This window comes from Rhopalosiphum maidis, chromosome 3 (assembly GCF_003676215.2).
Source record: "Rhopalosiphum maidis isolate BTI-1 chromosome 3, ASM367621v3, whole genome shotgun sequence".
In the NCBI taxonomy this organism is placed as follows: domain Eukaryota; kingdom Metazoa; phylum Arthropoda; class Insecta; order Hemiptera; family Aphididae; genus Rhopalosiphum; species Rhopalosiphum maidis.
The window spans coordinates 11,214,223-11,224,602 of NC_040879.1; positions in this window are offsets into that span (position 1 = coordinate 11,214,223).

The window sequence follows — 10,380 nt, forward strand, 5'->3', positions numbered from 1 at the left end:
ATAACACTTTATACAGTAAAACAGATTAGGATAGTTAATTAAACTCAATTAAATAAATTAATAAAACTGCTCAAATAAAATGAATACGTTAGTAAATAATAATTAATAAAAGAATTAAGAACTTATTCACGGTAAACACAAACGGTAGATCACACAACGCACAATCGATTTATAAAAATAATAAAATGTTACAAGTCGGCGGTAACGGATGTACTGATTAAATTAATCGTGTTCAGAGTCAGACGCATTTCCATCATCTAACGCGATAGTTCGTTTCTTGTTTTCTGAGAATCTAATAATAGTTGTAAGATATAAGTGTCATATTTCCGTTATCAGCGTCATAAATAATAATTGACTTTCGTAGCATTTTCTGAGTAACCAAAACCAGTTTTTTTTTGTATATAATTTGAGAGTATACGCAGTATACCCATATTTCTGACAAAATATCTTGAGAGTATACGGCGTATATGTAGTATACCCTATGGGAACACCCCTGCAAATATCATTAAATATAATCTCTTTATTAATATCAATAATAAATATATTATTTGTTTTATTTATTTGCTCTCTGTGAAATACAAAGAATGTATAAATATAAATATAATATATAAATAATTATTATGTATAACTAGTTAAGTGGAAACATTAAACATTAAAACTTACGGAACAAAATATATATCAAAAACTAAATTTTTTTTAAATTGTCTATTTTATCACAATTACTAGATCATACTGTTTTTTTTTCTAAATTGTTATCATTTTTAATCATAAATTGTTGTATTGTTTTAATGTCATCAGTCTGATGATTATTTTCCCCGCACCAGTGAACCTTTTTTCAACAAGTTGCTTAATTGTGACGTCAGTTTTGATAAATCCCGAATGTACTTTCTAAAAAATAATGAAACCTAAAAAAGCTTGAACTTGCATCCGATTGCATGGTGGCTGAAAATCTTGTATGGTCTTTATTTTATCTGGATCCATTGTTATTCCGTCCTTGGATATGCTATGGCCTAAGAAAGTGATTTGTGCTTGTAAAAAATGAGATTTGCTTTCATTAATAGTCACGTTATACTCGCTAAATCTTTGAAATATATGTTCTAAATTATGTATGTATTCATCAAAGCTCCTGGACATAACATGGACATCGTCAACAAATACTGCTACAAACGACGGTAGTTCGGGTCCGAGGATCTTGTCTTATGTGTTTTGGAACTCAGCTATCCCCAGAAGGTAATACATTCTCCCCCGACGGGACCCACCTTACCGCGGTGGGGGGGCTTGCAGGCCTTTAACTAGGTCTTACCAAGCGGTCTCAACCCGGCCCAGGTCAACCGATTTGAGCCGGTGCACACAGAGCAACACCTGTCCTCGACGGGATGGGGGTCGCAGGGCGAGCGAACCTGCTAGCAGTCAGCAAACAGCTCCCACCGGGGGGACGATCGACCCCCGGTGTCCTGGAAGATCAGGCAAACACAGGAAAAAAGGACAGACGACGCGAGGCTGGCGTTGTTAGTGGAAGCCCAGCTACTAGAACCAAAAATGGAAGCAACAATTAATAATGATGAGTCTCGTCCTGGTGCCACCCTACCCGGGGTGGTCGAATACCAGGAGATGGCAGTTGGGGGTGGCTCGCCCCAAAGGTCGACATCAGCAAGCCAGATCTCGAATGTTGGGGTGTCCAGCATGGCCCTCTCATCCGGTAAAAATACAACTGCTGAGACAGTCATGTCAAGAGACACGCAAAGGAAACAGGCATCACATGGAGTTATGGAAATGGAAGCAACACGGCCTACAGGGAAGACCCAGGAAATCTTGGAGAAAACGGAACACCTAAGGAAGCTAGACAAGCTGCAAACCAGCCACAGGGAGCCAATAGCCCAAAGTTACAGGCAATGTTGTCTTCGAATGCCCAGAGGGGGGCGGAACAAAACCTTGAAACAACATTGGCAAGTCTAAAGAGTACCATTCAACGGCAATTCAAGGCACTAAATGTCCTGCTGAAAAACGTAGAACACCTGAAAATGACTATGGATAAAACCAAATCCTCGACAGTCATTAGAGCTATAGATGAGGTCATAGGCTCTTCGGAAGCTCTTAAGACAGTCACCAACAGCGTCCATAGTGCTTACTACGAGTCAGAGAAGGCTTCGATCAGAGCAAAAAATATTGACCAACACACGACGAGCAACACCATTCAAGAAACCATCCTCAAGGTTTGCGAGGACCTCAAGGACCGCCTGAACAAACAACAGGAAGATATCATGGATCTAAAAAGCTCCCAGGCCGCATCTGCATAAAGTTATGCTTCAAAAAGCGAGAGCGCCGAACAGTATCCAACCGATCGTAGCTGTTCCCGCGGCCGGACAACCAACGCCAGAACATAGTACACAGGTCTGGATTAAAGTTACTAGGGCTAAAACAAAGTACAAGGCCACAAACGTACAACGACCCGAGGAAGAAAACAAACCCAAGGAGAAGAAGAAAAATACCTCTTTCCCAGATGCGATTGCTGTCAAGCCGGGTGTTGGCGAAACAGTAGCCGACATACTAAAATCAATGAGGAAAGATGTTGATGTAGAAGCGACCGGTGCGCAAATATCTCTGAGAGCTGAAATGGAGAAATACTGATAAAAATCAAGGCTAAGGACACGGAGAGAACTGCCCTTGAGGAACAACTCAGATCAAAACTGCGACAACGGGCTACGGTACGCGGGCTCGTGAAATTCGAAGATGTCGAATTACAAGACCTAGATTGCGTGACTTCTGAATCAGAGGTGGAAAATAGTATCCGATGCGCGCTTGGCCTACATGCGGATAACCAATCAGTCAAGGTCAGAAACATTCGACAATCGTTCATGGGTACACAGAGAGCCACAGTCCGGTTGAAAGGAGTGGATGCCCGCAAAATCGTGGAAAAAGGTCGCATAAAAGTTGGGTGGGTAAACGCCAGAGTAAGGCTTAAAGCTAAAGCCACAAAGTGCTTTAGATGCCTAGGGTATGGGCATATAAGACAAGCTTGCAAAGGACCAGACCGCTCGGACGCTTGCTGCCTATACGGCAAGGAAGGACATAAGGCGACGACTTGTAGTGCCCCACCAAAGTGTATGGTCTGCCAGGACATCCAAAAAGCCACTGACCACTTTCCGGGCAGTGGTAAGTGTGTGGCCTACAGACTGGCCTTGTCCGGACATAAGCCTGAACCAAGAGCTGAGGATAGGGATACAGCTATAACTGGCAGTACCCTAGAAAACCGGTAAGATGATTAAATGCATCCAAATAAACCTGAACTGCTGCAAAGCAGCCCAGGCTCTGCTACACCAAGTAGCAGCCGAGAAGTCATCTGACTTCATATTCGCAAGCGAACCAAACCGATATGAAGGTCCAAACTGGTACATGGACACAATGGGAAAAGCGGCAATCGTTAACACTAAGCGATCAAGACTTGACGACGAAGGTACCGGAGAAGCGGGTTTTAGGTGGGTCTCAGCGCATGGAATAAGACTCTATTCGTGCTACTGGTCACCCAACTCCACGTTCCTGGAATATTTGGACTTCCTAACCAGACTAGAGTACAGCATAAGAAGCGAGCGAAGCGAGGCTATCATAACAGGCGACTTCAACGCTAAACATACAGACTGGGGATCGCCGAGAAGTGAACAGCGAGGAGAAGCTTTGGCCGACCTGATAGACGCCTTAGGGCTGGCTATCTGCAACAAGGTCAATAGCAGCACTTTCAACAAAGGGAGTATATTAGATCTGACTTTAGCAACTCCCAATTTAGCTCGCAAGGTATCAGGATGGAGAGTATCAGACGAAGAGTCGCTCAATGACCATTTCTACATAGTCTTCGATGTACATCTCGGCGCTGCAAAAAATGAAGCACAGAATTCTAGATTCCCGAAAATAGATTTCAAAATGCTGGAATCAGCACTCACCATCGGACGTTTTAACCAAGTTACATCCTATAACGAAGCCGAAGAAAGTGCGCTGGCTCTCACAGAAGCAATACACGCCTGTCGTACTGTAACTCCAGCCGGCAAGAGAGCTAAATAGTACAGCTGAAGAGGAGAATGCGAAGGCAGCGAGGAGGAGCCTAGTGCACGCTATAAAGAGGGCGAAGGAAGACGCTTGGAGGAAGCTCTGTGACCTTGTAGAACACGACACTTGGGGACTACCATACAAACTAGTCATGGGTAAGTTGTCGAGACCACCCCCCATTCCGGAACTCAACGCCACAGGACGCATAAAGTATATCGTCAACGGATTATTTCCACGGCACCCAAGAAGGGAGACCATCTCTGGGTACCGTAACCCGTTGCTGGACGAAGCCCATTGGAGAATAGGCCTCACAGAGCTAAAATCCGCGGCAAGCCGGCTGAGGAACAAGATAGCACCAGGAATCGACGGTATCCCGAGCGAAGTGGTGAAAGTAATCGTTGCCCTCAACCCCAACGTATTACTCAGCGTCTACAACTCCTGTCTGGCGGAGGGGATTTTCCCGCATAAATGGAAGATAGCCAGGCTGGTACTCCTACGAAAAGGCGACAAACCCCTTAGCGAACCATCTTCCTACAGGCCCTTATGCCTACTAGACTGCCTGGAAAAGCTGTTCGAGAAAATCCTGGACACCCGTCTGCGGCGCCATTTAGAGGATACCGGAGGCCTGGACGATATGCAATTCGGTTTCCGTAAGGGCCGATCAACAACGGACGCCCTGAACGCATTGAGGGCTACCATTAAGACAACAAGGGCAAAAGTAAGTATACTCACGATGGACATCAAAAACGCCTTCAACTCCTGCCCCCTGGGATGCAATTATGAAGGCAATACATGAGAAAGACGTTCCTGATTACCTGCAACAAATGATCAACAGTTACCTGGACAACCGCAGACTAATAATCGAAGCAGGCGATGAGGGTACCACAGAGATCGAAGTCACGTGCGGAGTTCCATAAGGATCGGTCCTCGGGCCTACCTTGTGGAACATATTGTACGATGGGCTCCTGAGGACTATACTCCCCACTGGGGTCAAGTTCCTCGCATTTGCGGACGACGTCGCCCTTGTGGCCAAAGCCAGGGACAGCATCCAGCTGGAACAACTGTTGACCATCTCAGCCGGCTGAGTCAAGGACTGGCTTGACAATGCAGGATTGAAACTCGCACTCCACAAATGTGAAGCGATGATTATCACGAACACCAGAACGAACAACGACATGCGCATCACTATCAATGGTCACCAAGTGACCACACGCGAGAGCTTAAAATACCTCGGGCTGCAACTGGACAGCAAGTGATCGTTCTCAGCTCAAGCCAAAGCAGTTGCGGCAAAAGCTGGCAAAGTCGTCCAAAATTTTTCTAAAATAATGCCCAATATAAGCGCTGTGAAATCGCGGAAGAGGAAGTTACTCAGCAATGTGGTGCACTCTATCCTGTTGTACGGCGCTCCGATATGAGCACAGGATATGAGTAAGACAGGTTGGACTACGCTGCTGAAAATACAAAGAAGGATCTGCCTGAGAGTAGCTTCGGCATACTGCACGGTATCCAGCGATGCCGCAGGAGTCATCACATGCATTGCCCCACTGGACCTCATGGCTAACGAAAGAAGAAACATGTATGAACTCAGAGGTAACACAATAATCCAACACGCCGAAGACACGCTGATAGCTTAACAAAACAGATGGGACGACAGCTCCAAGGGCAGATGGACGTACTCCCTAATCGGAGATCTAGAGACTTGGGTGAAGAGGAAACACGGGACCGTAGACTTCCATTTAACACAGGCTCTCAGTGGACACGGATGCTTCGGCGCCTACCTAAAAAGATTTGGGAAGCTTAAATCCTCAGAATGCTGGTACTGTGGCCACCCTGTTGATGACGCCGATCACACTCTATTTGTTTGCGATGCCTGGGAGAGCAAACGGTCCAAGGTGAACACACTATATGCGACCACCATAACGCCGTCCAACTTTATCAAAGACATGCTCCAAAGTGAAGATTTTTGGGCTATAGGAGCGACTTTTGTACACGAGGTGCTGAAGAAGAAAGAGGAGGAAGAACGGAGACGCCAAAATAATCAATCAATTAACTAGTTTTCCTTTTTTGCCATAGTTAAGTTTATGAACAATGTAGGCCGAAGGCCAAAACAGGGTGGTTAGAGGCCCCCAATTATTTTGTATTAATATTCCGCTAAGGTATTGTTTCTTTTTTTTATACTGTGTAAAATATTTGTAAATTGGTTTTTGCTTTCAAATAAACGATGGTATATGGGGGTGAAGTGACCGAGAGGTCTGTTCCACCCCATATATCGGTACCATGAGAAAAAAAGAAGGTAATACATTATATTGATAATGTTGTCTTCCTCGATGTAGGAACGCCGTGACTTCGCGACACTTTTCTTTAAGTGGATATTTTGACTGCGACATGGTTTGACCTGAGTGACCCCCCTATAATGAATAATTTTTTTTTGTCGAAAAGGTTCCTTTTACTTTACCTTAGGTATTATCCTGTGCTTACTTTTACTAATGTTTTGCATTTTGACTAAAAAAATGAATGTCGACGCGTAGTTAACGTCAGTTTCATAGTAGATATAGAATTTTTCTCGGATGTGGATGTCGACTATGCATCGACAATGTTTGAATTTATATTACTGCGTCTACATGCCATTATGATAAATAGCATGTTGACAAAAATTATATTAGGTGGGAATGTGTTACGTAATTTATAAAAATAAATGTATAATAATAATTTATTATTTATATAGTAATATATTTATTAATATTAATATATTTTATAATAGGTATAGAACAACTGAAAATGAATAACTAACAACAGTAAATAAAAATAAATGAAAAACTTAGTGAAACATAAAATAAAAACATTAAAAATTTTAAATACAATAACAATAAATAACTAGTTCTCATGTTATATTTTATAACACGTATCTAAGCAAAATCCTGGCTTTTCTGAGCAATCGTCGCAATAATATGTAATTTCCACTTCTTTGTTTTTTGCACAAATGACACATATTTTTCTAATCGGCCTATTTTTTATGGTTCTCGAAATTGAAGCAATGACATGTCCCTTGTTTGATTTATGCGTTTTTATGCGATTTTTGACCGACGGTTATCAATTATTTTATTGATCACAGAATCCCTGAAGTCTATCAATCTGGTGTTACATTTTTCAAGCTGTATAATATATAAGCATTATTCATAATTACATGAAACATATATATTCCGATCTTAGCATACTACCTTAGTATTTTCCTTTCACAAGGATAGTAGCTCATGAATTGGTCACTACTATATCTATTTGAGTGCGAAATACTCTTCTAATCCGTTTAGAAAATCTACAGGGTGTACATCTCTCAATCTCTATTATTTCCAACGTAGGTTTTGTAATATCTGTATTGTGTGGTATATTAATGGGTGGCAAAATTTCATTATTGTTTTTTCTACAATTTTGTATAATATGTGTATATATAAAAATTGTGTGTGTGTGTATAATATAATTTTTTGTTCAATTTTATTAGCGTTTTGTTTGTGATTTTCCTCCGTTATTCTTTTATTTTCTTCGATTTTTTCAATTTTCTGTTTAATTTAGTTTTCAATTCCTTTGGATTTCTTTTTGTAATTATTTAGTTCTTCTTTAATTTCAAATATTTCTTCTTCAAATTTCTTCTTGCTTTCTGTCCCATGTTGATGTGACGTAGGTTTCAGTTTGTAATGATATAGATTTTACGGTAGTATATACAGTTCAGTTTAAATACAAATAAAAATGTTTACATATTAATGTTAACCTATTCTTTTTTTTCGGTTATCGTTTGGCCTACTTTTGAAAATTTCCCCTGCATGGAATTGACGTAGCCATTATGCCCAATCTTTTTCATAATTTGGAAAAGTCTCGGATTTTCATTTTCCTTCCATCATGGTAAATTAACGATTCCAATGATAATTGATCAATCTCTACGATAGCCGCAGATTATAAATTTCTACTTGTTACAAGACTATGTTCTTCATTATCAAAATTACTCCAAATCGAATCACTTGTTGTTGGTGGTACTAAGGTTTGGGTATGATTTGGTGTCCGCTCTCTAAAAGTAAGGTATTAAAAACATTTAAAAAAAATGTTATTTATTGACGGTGACACACATGTAATCATAGTAAAACCAATACATTCATCACGATTCGATGAATCTAAAATATAAATTATAAAATCTGTTTTGATGAATATTGAAAAATTTAATTTTTAAAAAAGACAATAATATAAAATAAATAATTAATTTGTCAAAAAGCGTAAAAAATAAATAATTCAATTCTGTCCAAAAATATAAAAATTAATTAAAATAATAAATAGGTACAATATACTTGAATATCCATACAATTAAACTTTTAATAAATATAAGTAGCTACATATTAAAATTTAAAAAGATCATTTGTCAAAATTATTACAATTTAACATATTTCTTTTCTTAGTGATTGTTTAGCCTGCTTTCGAAAATATTCTTTCGCGTGGCACAAATGTAGCCATTATGCATAATCTTTTTTTCATAATTTGAAAAAGTCTTGGGTATACATTTTTATTTTCCTTCTACCATACTAAAACATCTGCCGTTTGTAGAATTAACAGTTCTAACAAATATTTATCAATTTCTATTAAAACCGCAGATTTTTAATTAGTACTTTGTACAAGAATATGCACTTCGCTTTCGAAATCATTCCATATTGAATAACTCATAGATGTTGGTGGTACTAAAATTTGGGTGTTAAATTGATTCCGATATGTAAATTTATGTTGGTGGCTTTATTAATTAAAATTTTTTTATCTTCTATAAATGAATTGTTATTAAAAAAAAAACATGTTTTTTAAATCGTGGGTCTAATATTACCGCCTCCGCATACAACATGTTTTTTTTCTAAATTGTCAAATCTATCCTCTATTTGTTTCGTTAATACATTAATAAATAGTTGCTATTAAATTATTCGAATTTGTGTATTTCTGTTTCAATTGAATATAATAATTAACTAGCACTTTAGAAAATACGACAACCTTCGAAAAAGTAATTGATTTTTCACTGCTTATTTCATTCGTAATTTCTTTGAATCTTTTTAGAATAGCGCATATGTCCGAAATCAAGTGCCAATCGAAGGGACTCAAATACACATCGTAGTTTGAATCTACTAAAGCGAACATAACTGGAGTTTTTAAATATAAAATTCTTTCGAACATATCATATTATGTGGAGTTCCGTCGTGTTACAACATCTTGAATAATAGTAAGTTTTGGTTTAAATTGTAATTGCTCTTGTTTGAGTCGTAATCTAGCTTCGGCTTTAAAACTTCTTTTAAAATGCCCTACGACGCCCTTAATCTTATCCCTTACTTCTTGTATCTCTTTTAGGGCGTGTTGACGTAATCATTATAAGACATTTCGAAGACAGTATACCTTTCATACCAGTATACCGTTTCTCCTTTTACTTAAGCACATATAATTTAATGTATGACCCATTTATCAGGCGTGTAAGTTACTTTGCCTATTTTGGCAATTTCAATAACAACGTGCATAGAATCACCTACGTTTTGCATGTGACCTAGTTCTCAAAATCAGTGTGTGATTTTTAGTTGTAATGTATAAGCCGCATACTCTCACATAGAATAAACAAAACGGTTTAGGTTCTGTCCCCCACAAATGTCTGACTACAATACAACTTCGTTCACACTTTAAACCTTGATAATTTTCAAAAACTTAAGTTGGTAGACATATTGTTATTTCATTACACTTTAATATTATACTATCAATGTTTTTTCCCTAAATCAAAGATGGTAAAATTGTAGGTTGCAAGTTTACGTTTATAATAAAAACTGCTAACATCACCGTGTTTAAAATTTTTTCAAGATCAAATAGGGCCACACAAAATATTTTGTCCCTTGACAACATTCTTTTGTTCCCTAAAAATAGTTTTATTTTTAATGTGTTGAATATTATATAATATTTATTATAAAACACAACTACACATGTAATTGTAATTTAAAGGTTTTAATTGGAATAGTTGGATTTACTAAAATATATATTTTATTAATATTATTAGTTAGTTATTTCAACTGAAATTGTTGATAACATTGATTAACTTTTCAGTTACATTTACTATACATTTAGTAAAAGTAGGTATGTGGTTGATTCAACTATATACTCTATCCATAAAAATTTTAATTAGATTACATTATAGTTAAATTGACTGTACACATTATAACTATAAATAAATAGTTCTTACAATTAAAAAAATAGCTATGCCATACGCATCTATATTTTACAGCTGTAATACAAATAATCATGATTAAACTAACTTTTTTTTCTTCGAAGGTAATATCTATGCCAATA